This window comes from Scylla paramamosain, chromosome 42 (genome assembly GCF_035594125.1).
Source record: "Scylla paramamosain isolate STU-SP2022 chromosome 42, ASM3559412v1, whole genome shotgun sequence".
NCBI classification, from domain to species: Eukaryota; Metazoa; Arthropoda; class Malacostraca; order Decapoda; family Portunidae; genus Scylla; species Scylla paramamosain.
In genome coordinates this window covers 9,561,622-9,575,350 of record NC_087192.1, presented here as the reverse complement: position 1 = coordinate 9,575,350, position 13,729 = coordinate 9,561,622, and the positions used below count along the sequence as shown (strand labels likewise).

Genomic DNA, 13,729 nt, shown 5'->3' with positions numbered 1-13,729 from the left:
CCCCCCCCACTCCCTTGCCTTCCCCCATCACCACTACCACTACAACCCACACTATCCTTCTCAGCGGGATTCCAGAACTAGCCTCTCTCTCTCTCTCTCTCTCTCTCTCTCTCTCTCTCTCTCTCTCTCTCTCTCTCTCTCTGAACCTATGAGCACTCGCCTCCTCAATCCTTCCCGCCCGTGGCCTTGGGAAGTCAACCAGTCAACCAGATATCCTTGAACGTCGCCCTTCGCATGCTTACCACCTCAACCAAACAAGAACCAACACAGAAAGTAGTAAGGACGCTTAAGTCTTTCATCAACACACAATCCTGCATTAACCTTAGCTAGCTTATAGAGTATCCTATCCTTTGCTAGCCTATCCTAGTCTAATAATGTGTTCTGTCCGAGGCTAGCCTAGTGGCCTAGTCCAGCCTAACTTATTCAATTGTCCTAATCTAAACTAGTCTAACTTATTCTATGTTCAGCAAAAACCTAACTTATCCTACCCTATCCTAAAAGCTACCCTAATGTCTTTCCTTTCCTAACCTAAGCTAGCGCAAACTTAATCTAAGCAAATAAACCTATGCTAGTGTTAGATTACACCAAATAAACCTAATCAAAGCTAACTTAACAAATCAGAAGTTAGCGTAAATGAGCCTAACCAAACACAGTCTAGCATTAACCTAACCAAATATTACCCATGCTAGCGTAAATTTAATTAACCTAGCCTGGTCTAAACTAAGCCAACCTAACCTAACCTAACACCTAGCCTAGCACACTCTAACCTAACTTTGCCTGAACAAAACTCTAGAGATCTTTATTGCAATTTCCCCCCCGCCTCTCTCTCTCTCTCTCTCTCTCCTCTCTCTCTCTCTCTCTCTCTCTCTCTCTCTCTCTCTCTCTCTCTCTCTCTCTCTCTCTCCTCTCTCTCTCTCTCTCTCCTCTCCTCTCTCTCTCTCTACATGATGCCGTGATATGTCTCGCTTTAATGCATGAGCCCACGCACCCATGAAATTAACTCTCTCTCTCCTCTCTCTCCTCTCTCTCTCTCTCTCTCTCCTCTCTCTCTCTCTCTCTCTCTCTCTCTCTCTCTCTCTCCATTCATGCCACACTCGCACACACCCGCATTCTTCACACACACACACACACACACACACACACACCACACACACACACACCACACTAATCCCCGGCGCTCCTTCCCTCCCTGTTACATTCCTCTCTGCCACACCCTCTCCTTCCCTCCCTTCCTCTCATGTTTCGCTTTTATTATGAACACACTTATGGCTTATGTTATCTCTCTCTCTCTCTCTCTCTCCTCTCTCTCCTCCTCTCTCTCTCTCCTCTCTCTCTCTCTCTCTCTCTCTCTCTCTCTCTCTCTCTCATCCATCCATCACTCGGTCATGACCACTCTCGCAGCCACCAGCCAGCCTCCGGGGGTTATGGGACTTGCTGCAGTAGAAAAAATCATGGCCTGTATTCTTAAACTACCGGCTCTCTCATCAGGACTGATTTCAAAGGCCACAGAGATGATTAGTTGGGTTTCCAAGAGTGTTGTTTCCCAGTGATGATGATGTTCTTGTTTAACAATCACTAGAATTGTGCAAAACCACTGAAAATGACAATGATTTCCACTGGAAACTTTCAGAAGTAGTAAACATAGTGTCCATATGTCTCCACCGGATCTTACACGTGATTATATGAAACATGCCTGTCTATTTTCAGCCATATCATTCTTGCACTTATTTTTGTCTAATCTTTTCTTCGCAACAAAGTTTTCCTTGTGTGCTTAATGGCCCATGCAATCTTAAACACCAACAGCAACAACAACGACTGGTGTGCTGAAAATGTAAGTCAGGTTTCGTAAAGAGATTGCCAAGTCAGCAGATGACATGGACTACACTGAGGCATCGCATAAGAAACAAGAAGGGGACTGGACGAGTGCATAAGGTCACTCAACTTTCGGTCACGACAGTACAACGCAGACAAGTCCTTTATTTACTGCCTTCTGATAATGAAAGTACAAGTGATGAGACGTGGTGTTTTATTATGCTCTCTTTCATTCCTACTTCTCGTCTCTTTTTTTCTGTCTTAATGTTGATTTAATGTGGTATTTACTTGCCTCGTTCTTTCCCTTCTCTCCTGTCTGTTATGTTTGTTTTCTTTTATGCGGCTCCTGTGGTATTTTAATGTGATATTTACGTTGTGTTATATGATCTTACCTTCACTTAACAGGGTTTTGCAGTGTGTGTGTGTGTGTGTGTGTGTGTGTGTGTGTGTGTGTGTGTGTGTGTGTGTGTGTGTGTGTGTGACTAGATCCAACATATGGCGGCTTTGATAATATGCCGTGTGAATTCGTGTGTGCGTGCGCGCGGTTTTTCTGACTACTATATTTAGGTCACTTTTACGAGATGTGATGTCGAATGAGTGATGTCAAGGCGGCGACGTCAACGTGGCAGGTGCAGCGTGGTGTATAACACATCATAAGCGCTCATTTTACCGTCATTCTTTTTTTTTTTTTTTATGTGTGTGCAAAACTTGCGTAGTGGGCCGAGTTAAGAGTGTCAGGTGCGCTGTGTCGCAAGAATGAATGCAATATGAACAATGTGCGACAATGTTTTTTTTTTACTTAGTGTGTGTGTGTGTGTGTGTGTGTGTGTGTGTGTGTGTGTGTGTGTGTGTGTGTGTGTATGTGTGTGTGTGTGTGTGTGTGTGTGTGTGTGTGTGTGTGTGTGTGTGTGTGTGTGTGTGTGTGTGTGTGTGTGTGCGTGCGCGCGCGGTCTCATAATTCATAAGTGCTTTACGCAACAAAATGTGTTAATATGAAAGTTTTTTCTTACTTTTTTTTTTTTAATGTGCACGTGTGTCAAGACGTTTGGTGTGAGTGTGGAAATATTCTGAAGCGCTCTTAATACGCTCTTAATGTACTGTGTGTAATAAATAGTGTTTCTAATTTGCTCTCGTTTTCTCTCTTTTTTTTTTTTTTTTTGCGGGACGGGTATTATGAGGTGCATGCAGTGTGGTAACATTTGAAAGAGAGTGTGTGTACTATGTCTGAGACGCTCTTTAAGTGAAGTGCCGAGCTGCTAATTGTGTTCCTGTTCTCTTTGCCTTTTCACGGCGTCTTCTATTAATCGTGATCCGTTTCAGATCACTGGATCTGGCTGCGCGACCCGTGTTCTATTTACATCTTGATCTGGATTTACCCTGATCTGAGTAATCCGGATGATGATCTGAGTAATCTAGGTCCGGAGGTGGGTTATAGCAGACCATATTTACTGAAGTTGGTAGCGGAGGTCATATTAGCTGAGCAGCCTCTACTGGCGATTTGTTTAGGGAAATACACAGCAAGAAAACAGCTATGTCTGAGGAACAAAGTGAATGGTAATGAATCGTTGTAGAATGCTGCTGTGGACACAGAATGTGAATAATAGTGGTGAGAGATGCCAGAACCAAGGAAGATATTACAAGCATCACCAAACTTTGGTTTAACGGCTTCTGATTATACTTACGTGGCCATAAATCGCCTCTACCAACGACTACATTATGAAGCAAAGTCAAATAATACTTGTTCAGTCGAAAGTAATACATCTTTACTTTGGAAGTGCCTCAGTAATGATGTCAACAGTGTCAGCACGCGGGCCAGGCTAGCCTCACCTTACGTCCAAATATTTTATCATTTTACCATTCTGTACTTCACCTGAGCGAGTACTTTCAGCATGCTGTGTGTGAACAGAGCTTTGTGTGATACTATTATACAACGTTCATGGCCAGGCACGGAACCTAGTCTCGTGGTGCCTGGGTAGGCATGTAGCTGGGACTCATCGGTGGCCTTCTCGGCCCAACTTCCTCAGAAAATATACAGTAGGCTGTAGTCCTCGTTGACACTTCCTTAGAGCACAGTGGCGAGCATGTGCCGCTTGTGACAGCTGGACAGCGACATGCTTGTGTTGTTGTTGTTTTGATCAGTAATGGCCGCGAGCGTTCTTTTTACCTCGAGCAAATCCAGATCAGATCCAGATCCAGATCAATGATCTAGAGCTGATCAGTGTTGTAAATAGAAGACGCCTTTACTGTTACTTTCATGTGTCTGACCTGAGGTGCGGCGGGGTGACATTTGAACTGGTGCTCCTGTTCCAAAGAGATCTAACATAACATAATATGCTGCTGCTCCTAACCCAGTGTCTTCTGATGTGACGCACTTTGATGTGTGTGTGTGTGTGTGTGTGTGTGTGTGTGTGTGTGTGTGTGTGTGTGTGTGTGTGTGTGTGTGTGTGTGTGTGTGTGTGTGTGTGTGTGTGTGTGTGTGTGTGTGTGTGTGTGTGTATCTACCGCGCTAATCTTTAAACCCCTGCAATACCAAGGCATCGATTTAATTATATTCTAGACGTCATCGGAAAATATCAAATTAAGGATGGCAGCTTTCATTATCAAGGGGTTTATAAAATCACAGGGTTACAGTTAATATGTTAAAGATGGCAGTTTTCATTATCAAGGGTTATAAAATCATATGGTTACAGTGAATATGTTAAAAGGATGACAGTTTTCACAATCAAGGAGGTTATAAAATCATATAGTTATGGTTAATATGTTAGTGATTATAGTTTTCGTCAACCAGTTACTATTAATATCAAGTTCAGTAAGCAGTTTTCATTGTCAAGGAATTAAAAAAATTATCTCGCTAGTTACTCATCCAACGCAAATGTATCTTCAGTTTCTTATAACACACAAAGAAGCTTCCTTTAATGAAATTTGGTAGCTATGTACTGGTGTGCAGTACTGCACAAGTTAAGTGTTCCTACTCTCTCTTTCTTACCACTGCTTCAGTGTATGTGAATTCTGAGGTGCAACAATGGCATTTATGTAGCAAGCTTATTCTTAGGAGCTCTGAGTAAAAAAACACACCAGACCAGGTGTGATGTGCGTGTGAATTTGGGTCCTGGCACTCCTACCCTTGTAACACCCTTATGTGCTTTTTTTTGTGGTGCGCGCGTGGGCGGGCGCGCGCGCGGCGCTCGTCGTTCTCTTTCTCTCTCTCTCTCTCTCTCTCTCTCTCTCTCTCTCTCTCTCTCTCTCTCTCTCTCTCTCTCTCTCTCTGCCACTGCGCCCGTCAGCTAACCAGCCTTCCTTGTGACCTTCAGTGTTCTAGTATGAGCAGGTACTTGCAGAGCACACAGTGTATTGGTGTGCACAGCTGTGTGTGTGTGTGTGTGTGTGTGTGTGTGTGTGTGTGTGTGTGTGTGTGTGTGTGTGTGTGTGTGTGTGTGTGTGTGTGTGTGTGTGTGTGTGTGTGTGCGCAGTGGCCCTCAGACGTCCTTAAACGTCACATAACCACTCCACACACACACACACACACACACACACACACACACACACACACACACACACACACACACAGACAGACAGACAGACAGACAGACACACAGACACACACACACACACACACACACACACACACACACACACACACACACACACACACACACACACACACACACACACACACTTTCACCGTTCGGCCAAAGCGTGCCTCAGGTCTAACTAACACGTATCTTACAACAACATTTCGTAAAAGTGAAAATTGATGACTAGCCAAGCCGCGCTGGTAATATGTTAGCGAATTAGATCAACCAGTTCCAGGTCATGGTGAAGAAAAAGAAGAAAAAAAAGGAAGAGGAACAAGAAGAAGAACAAGAAGAACAAGAACAAGAACAAGAAAAGAGGAAGAAGAAATAGTAATGATGGTAGTAGTAGTAGTAGTAGTAGTAGTAGTAGTAGTAGTAGTAGTAGTAGTAGTAGTAGTAGTAGTAGTAGTAGTAGTAGCAGAATTATGACAACTATGAAGAAAAATAACGAACATAAATAAAAACAAAAGTAACCATTGTGTCCTTCATTTTTAAGTCTCTCTCTCTCTCTCTCTCTCTCTCTCTCTCTCTCTCTCTCTCTCTCTCTCTCTCTCTCTCCAGGTCAAGGAAGAATGGGACAGGAATATTAATCCTTGTTTTTGTCAATTATCTTTTTTTTTTCTTACTGAGGGGAATTCCTACATATATATCATTCTCTCTCTCTCTCTCTCTCTCTCTCTCTCTCTCTCTCTCTCATCCTCTCTCTCTCTCTCTCTCTCTCTCTCTCTCAGGGCAAGTAGATACTTTTGGCGATATGACGATAATGATGATTGGGCAAGCCTGACACCAGACAAGACGAGGTTACAGAGGCTGGGGGAGAGGAGAGGAGAGGCAGGTGTGACGGGGGCCGGGACGAAGGTGAACACTGAGGTGAGGGGTGAGACAGCCAGTGCCGTGGGGAAGAGGAAAGGTGTAGGATGCTCAGGAGATGCAGGCATTATGAGCAAGTGAGGTACAGGGGAGGTGAATTGAGGTGAGGTGAGGTGAGGGGTGAGACAGCCAGTGCCGTGGGGAAGAGGAAAGGTGTAGGATGCTCAGGAGATGCAGGCATTATGAGCAAGTGAGGTACAGGGAGGTGAATTGAGGTGAGGTGAGGTAAGGTGAGAGGAAGACAATAGTGGGTTAACTGAAGCCACGCCGCGCCGCGCGCGTGCGTGCATATGTGTGTGTGTGTGGCGTGTGTATTCACTGTACAGTCTGCTGCTGGGTCTCTCTCGAGACAGCCGGCAGTACCCCTATGGAAAAAAGCTGAGCTCATACTGACCAATCTTTGGATAGGACCGAGACCACTCTCACACACAACACACCGGGACAACGAAGTCACAACTCCTCAACTTACATCCCGTACCTACTCACTGCTAGGTGAACAGGGGATACACGTGAAAGGAGACACACCCAGATAATCTCCCTCTGCCCCAGGGGCGCGTGTGTGTGTGTGTGTGTGTGTGTGTGTGTGTGTGTGTGTGTGTGTGTGTGTGTGTGTGTGTGTGTGTGTGTGTGTGTGTGTGAATCTCACATACATACTGAAATCTACAATTCGCGGCAGCTACGAGAGAGAGAGAGAGAGAGAGAGAGAGAGAGAGAGAGAGAGAGAGAGAGAGAGAGAGAGAGAGAGAGAGAGAGAGAGAGAGAGAGAGAGATAGTAGTAGCAGGACCCAGGCCAGCAGACCAAACCGCGAGGCAGGGCAGGCCTAGCAGCAGCAGTGCAGCCCAGTCCAAGTGCCTCTCACTGACCCACTGCGGCACCGCCATGACCCGCTTGCTGATGTGCCCATGTCAGGAGGTACACCACTTTTTATTATTCGCACACGCACACGCGCGCACGCATGCATGCGTGCGCGTGCGCACGCATGCACGCACACGCACCCACACACTGACACGCACGCACTCACGCACACACATTTTGTATATACTCTCCGAAATCCGGTCTCCTTATTGTAAAGGTTTGGATATGTCGTGCTACTTACATATCAATGAGGGGGTTGTAATCATTATTACCCGGCACACACACACACACACACACACACACACACACACACACACACACACACACACACACACACACACACACACACACGCTTTCGATGCCAGTCACAGTGGCAGGTGGGGAGGGGCCTTCGACTTCACAATCCTACACCTTGAGATTTTATTTCTACCGCAGCTTATCGCATCCCCCGAGGGTTAACGAGTCTGCTGTTTGTTCTTTCTTTGTTCCTTAGTGTGGAGCCCGTGGGAGGCTGGTGGGCGTGTGGCCTTTCTGGAAGGTAGGTTTAGGTATATTTCATACAGGGGACTGCCACCTATAAGCCTGGTGGCTTCTTTCAGCTTCTTATTTCTTATGCTCTTAAGTCTTTTGTGTTCCTCAGTTATCGGCCTCTATCAGCAGACCCATCGCGGGTCTCTCCGGGTAAGATAGGGAGTGACAGCAAATCAATTACCGCCCTATTCTGCCCATCGCAGAGGCTGGCCGGGCTGGCGGCGGGTCCTTTCTTTGTTTCCTAATCTGTTACAAGAGTGGATGCGGCCCGGGGGGGATCTGGGTAATCTCGTTATTTTAATCCGTTCCCATACTGATCCCTTCCCGGAGAGAGTATTAAGGCGATGGAGTGATTCATCGGCATGAGTGATGGGCGACACGGTGCAAACAACTCAAGGATTTCAGCACACATTGGCGTGTGTGAAGCGACAGGCTTGGCTGCACGCCGCCGGCTCCGGCTGGCTTCCCTCCCTGAACTGCCAATTTACCTGCTGCTTGGAATCGCTATTGAAAAAACGCACTCACAAGTCACAGGGATTAGATAAAACTGTATAATGGATGAACTAAGCTATTCTCTTTAATCTAACTGATTAAAATGACACTGATTCCCTAAACATACAGATCCTTAAATTCCATAAAACGGTCCTCTCTTATGCATTACAAGTCATATAAATTAATGGTGATTAGACAAGACGTAAAATATACCATGGTGATTAGACAAGACGTAAAATATACCAATCTCATTACGTAAGACGGTACAAATTTTCCCATCCACACAGCTAACCTTCCACCAAACCTTCCACTACCGTAAACAAAAGTAACATGATTTTCAATACAGAAAAAAAATAAAATAAAATAAATAATAATAATGTAGATATGAAAAATTAAACCCAAATCTAACTACAGAAAACGGCACCAATTTCTGAGGCATCAATGCACAACAACACCCACAGCACTGTCCTGAATTAGCAGCACGACCTCCCCCCACCCCCCCTAACCTGGATGCTCTCCCTGGTGGCGGCGGCGGTGGTGATGGTGAATCTGGGCTACCAGCTGGCGGGGGGACTGGCACAAGTAACTGGTTCTGGCTCAGCGGCGGTCACTTGCTTCTTGCATACTCGAATACTGGACTAAAGAACACCTGTTGTTATCTCGACTCAGACCAGGCAGTATACCACGTTCTCTCTCTCTCTCTCTCTCATCTCTCTCTCTCTCTCTCTCTCTCTCTCTCTCTCTCTCTTTCTGGCTGTTCCACTACTACTCTTCAGACTCCCTTCACTACTTTATCTACACTAGTTGTCTAAAAGAGTAGTAGCACCAGGCTCGGCTTTACACTCACACCTAAACGCCTAACTCACCTCACACCAGAATACGAACACACACACACACACACACACACACACACACACACACACACACACACACACACACACACACACTGCCAGGAAACTACGAACATCACTAATTATTCCAACACAAACAAAGAAACATTAATATCGATTTATGAACCTCCCTCAGCCTTCAACACCACACACACACACACACACACACACACACACACACACACACACACACACACCAAGGCACAACTAGATAAGCACCCACACACCTAGGCTACACAACTAGACTAGAGAAACCACATTAGTTCCGGGAAGAAAACTCAATAAAGGAGAGAGAAAGAAAGAGAGAGAGAGAGAGAGGCAGGAAGGTGGCAACAGCATTAGGCAAAGGTAAGACGGTCAGTAGTCAGACTTCTCCGAGAATACCAAAATGTTCCACTCTCCTTCCTCAGTAACCAACCAGCAGCAGAACATCCCGGGCCCCTCCACTGGCCTGCCTTGCCCCCTTACTTGCGCTCCTTGGTGGTGTGGTGGTGGTGTGGTGGTGGTGTGCAGGGGGAAGGAAGGTAAAAGCTCTGGAATAACGGTTTAGTGATATCAATTTGACGAGGCACTCACAAGACAAACCCCCCCACCTTAGTACAATGCCGGAGTGAACCTCTTAGCGCCAATGACCTCTTTTGAAGGCAGTCAGTCAGTCAGTCAGGCAGTCAGTCAGTCAGGCAGGCAATCTCTCTCTCTCTCTCTCTCTCTCTCTCTCTCTCTCTCTCTCTCTCTCTCTCTCTCTCTCTCTCTCGTTCCTCCTCCCGTCTTCACCGTTGATGGCTCGCTCTCTCTGACTTAACTCTCACCTAAGCCTGAAGGTATGGCAGGCGACCAACACACACACACACACACACACACACACACACACACACACACATACACACACACACACTTTCCTCTTATATAATTATCTCTGCATCAGAGAAACCAAAACTTATGACCTTCATCAACACCACCACAACAACGATAACTACTACTACTACTACTACTACTACTACTACTACTACTACTATTAATAATAATAATAATAATAATACGATGCACGTCCAGCACAGAACTACGCACGACTAACTATCCATATGAAGTCAATGAGGTTTATAGACACAAATCCTATCACCACACCACACCACCACGTTGGCAACACCACCACCAGCCACAACATTCACCACCAGGCACATTCACCAGTAGCCTTAACAGCACACACACACACACACACACATTCACCAGCCAGCACAAAGTATGTAGCTAGGCCATTCTGCACACTCCATAACAAGTACATGAAACCTGCCATGTGGAAACTGGCTAGACTGGAAAGAACCTTGTTACACACACACACACACACACACACACACACACACACACACACACACACATTCGGCCTGAAAATATGACTGACATGAGAGAGAGAGAGAGAGAGAGAGAGAGAGAGAGAGAGAGAGAGAGAGAGAGAGAGAGAGAGAGAGACGGGGAGGGGGGGTATAAAGACAATGAACCAAAAATGAAGGTTTCATAATTCAGTCGTCCAGAAGATTAAAGCAATGAGAGGGAGCTGGAATCTTAACCCCATCATTTGTCTCTCTCTCTCTCTCTCTCTCTCTCTCTCTCTCTCTCTCTCTCTCTGGCACTCCATTACCTGATCAAAGAAAAGTAGGTAAATTGGTATCATTAATGATTTGACGTGAATCTCTCTCTCTCTCTCTCTCTCTCTCTCTCTCTCTCTCTCTCTCTCTCTCTCACAAAGAGGAAGGCTCTACATACCCACTGACAGTCCTCTACTCTACCTCTCCTATTCAGTCGTGAGCGCGTGACCACTCTATTGTATATGGACACACGCACACACTTAGCAACCTCACACCTACGCCTTTTACTCGCTTAATTAGCTTTTTTTTTCAGTCAGAGCAATAAGGAATCTGAATATATTTATTTAAATCGGGGAATATATAATGTTGTCACGCTGACATTTTTGTTTTCCTCCAGCAACATTTACTTAAGACTATCTGCTGTCTCTCCTTAAACTTAAATAACTTCTTACAAATTCAACCCACTTACAGTTATGGTTGTTGTTTTTTTTTGTTACAACTGATATCAATGTAATATACTGTATGAATGGAGATGAATAATAATAAAAAAAAAACGTTAATTTCATCTTTACTTAGCTACAGAAGTACGTATTTAAGAGGCTGAAGTACAGAAAATAAATTTCTTAAAAGTTATATATGATTATGAGAAAGACTGAGTAGCAGCGAAAAGGTTGAAGTATGATTTCGTAAGTGACGGAAGAGGAAAGCAAGTGGTGAGGTAATACAAACATTTAAACGTTGTAGATTTCCTCCTAGTTAGTAGAACCCTCCCCAGCCACTCCAGGTTAGTCACAAGCAGCGTACCATCACCACCAGTCAAGGGAACTAGCAACATAACCATGGTAATCATAACAGCGAACAGAAGAGAACTAACAACATGCATCATCTCTCTCTCTCTCTCTCTCTCTCTCTCTCTCTCTCTCTCTCTCTCTCTCTCTCTCTCTCTCTCTCTCTCTCTCTCTCTGGGCTGGAAAGGAGGATGAGTCACGGTCACTAAAACCATGTGGTGTGTGTGTGTGTGTGTGTGTGTGTGTGTGTGTGTGTGTGTGTGTGTGTGTGTGTGTGTGTGTGTGTGTGTGTGTGTGTGTGTGTGTGTGTGTGTGTGTGTGTGTGTGTGTGTGATGTGATGCGATGTGATGCAGCAACACTCACATGCCACCTACTTGTTGCTACACTGCTACTGGCGCGGCTGGAGTCGAGTACTGCAGCTTTTGTGATGCTGCTTCACCTGCCTCTTCTGCTCACTTTCCTCTCTCACACACACCCACACCCACACACACACACACACACACACACACACACCTCCAGAACTAAACTGGCTAACCCGATTAGAACACTTTACTCTTACCTTTTTTTGTGTGTGTGTGTGTGGAGCGGCAATTAAGCGAGTCTTCTTTTTACCTTTTTGTAGCCCTCGAACATTCGCCTCTCCACCACACACACACACACACACACACACACACACACACACACACACACACACACACATGCGCGCGTGCGGAGCCAAGATGCCGGAAATATTTAACAAAAGTGAGAGTTGCTCCTGACGTATTATCTACAACTGACCATCCTGTGAGCAAACCAGTATTCACACAACAGTTCTATACAGATGCAAAAGCCAAGAGCAAACAACAGGACACGTTTTGGCCCTTACGAGGCTTTATGTGATAAGCAACACTAGCTAACATAAAGAGCTGGAGGATGACAGTGAAGGCGAAAGTTGAAGGCGGTGCTTATAAAAGGAAGGCCACAATTGTTAGTGCCATGTCCTGAGTGTTAATTTATGGCTTAATGAGCTCGGATTTGTAACCGCATCCATCCGCCTCCAACCAGTTTGATGTAGATGGTGTGTGCAAGAATTCCTCCCGGGTGTTGGCGCTGGATTAAAGTATCATCACTGTCGCACGAACAGGACACCGGGAAACCCAAACCCACCCACCCACCAAAACCCCACACTCCCCTACACACACACACACACACACACACACACACTACGGTAATTATCCAGAGCGGTAGTTGTCTCAAATATAACGACTTAATTTCGACGGAAAACCGACTTCACTTAAGCTCGGTCCCTTGCATTCCACACCGTCCTGTAACACACACACACACACACACACACACACACACACACACACACACACACACACACACCTTATCACAGTAACTCACCTGTCTCTTGATTGATCAGACACCTGCAATGAAAAAAAATATCAAGATTAGTGAAAAAAATGAGAAAAAACACCTAAAAGATAAACTAATTGTATACCCATTACTTTCCAGCAGATATATGAGTTGGGTTTTTTCATAACGATTGTCTCTAAGGAAGTGAACACACACATACAAGTCTTCACGTTGCTACATTCACATTTTCACACGCACCTTATAATAACAAAACAAAGACAACATCTTTTTTTTTTTTTTGACAATTACTTTGAGAGAGAGAGAGAGAGAGAGAGAGAGAGAGGAGAGAGAGAGAGAGAGAGAGAGAGAGAGAGAGAGAGAGAGAGAGAGAGAGAGAGAGAGAGAGAGGCGGTAAGAGGGGGCGGGGGTGGCAAGCTACTCCGGTCATCACACTCCGCCTCTCCCAGCAATTTGACACCACACTACCTGGGCCGTGACACCGCGCCACGGACCAGCCCTGCCACAGCCTCGCCCGCTCCTGCACCACGGGGAAGCCTCACTTGATGACACAACTCAGGCTCGCCTTCTGAAACGCTTTGCTCTAACACTATGACTATTTTCGAAGGCCACAGAGATTGTTAGCCGGGTTCTAATGAGTGTTTCCCCAGTTAATACCGTAGATATCTTATTAATCTGTCACTAGAATCATAGAAACACCCTTAAGAAAACATATAACTTCAACCAACTAGAGCATCTGAATGTAGTGAAGGTGCGCTTGCTATCCTGTCACACTTCATTCTTGCTAAACAGTGTCATTAGGAACCACATTCTCAATCTTTTCGTCGCCGCCTTATCTGTAAACTACCATTATTTCTTCGGCAGGCTCCGGTGAAAGTTATTTGGGTTTCCAAGTTTTTTTTTTTTTTATGATTTCAGTGATAAAGCTTCTGCATCGTAAATGTAAAACACTCATAAAAACCAGACTTATCATTTCTG

General features: G+C 45.3%; 1 protein-coding gene across 6 annotated transcripts in view; it reads right to left on the bottom strand.

The window, feature by feature from the left end:
* The window catches only part of LOC135093151 (very long chain fatty acid elongase 7-like), a 64,025-nt gene that overhangs the window by 43,926 nt on the left and 6,370 nt on the right, over positions 1 to 13,729 (bottom strand). The window contains exon 1 of one of the 6 annotated variants that reach the window (XM_063992065.1): positions 11,773 to 11,843. The exons of 4 other annotated variants lie outside the window; for them this stretch is intronic. The gene's annotated coding sequence lies outside the window, so the exon portion shown is untranslated. Of the gene's footprint in view, positions 1 to 9,494; positions 9,555 to 11,772; positions 11,844 to 13,729 lie in introns of those variants that run through there. One more of the 6 variants, XM_063992066.1, reaches the window with a different exon arrangement.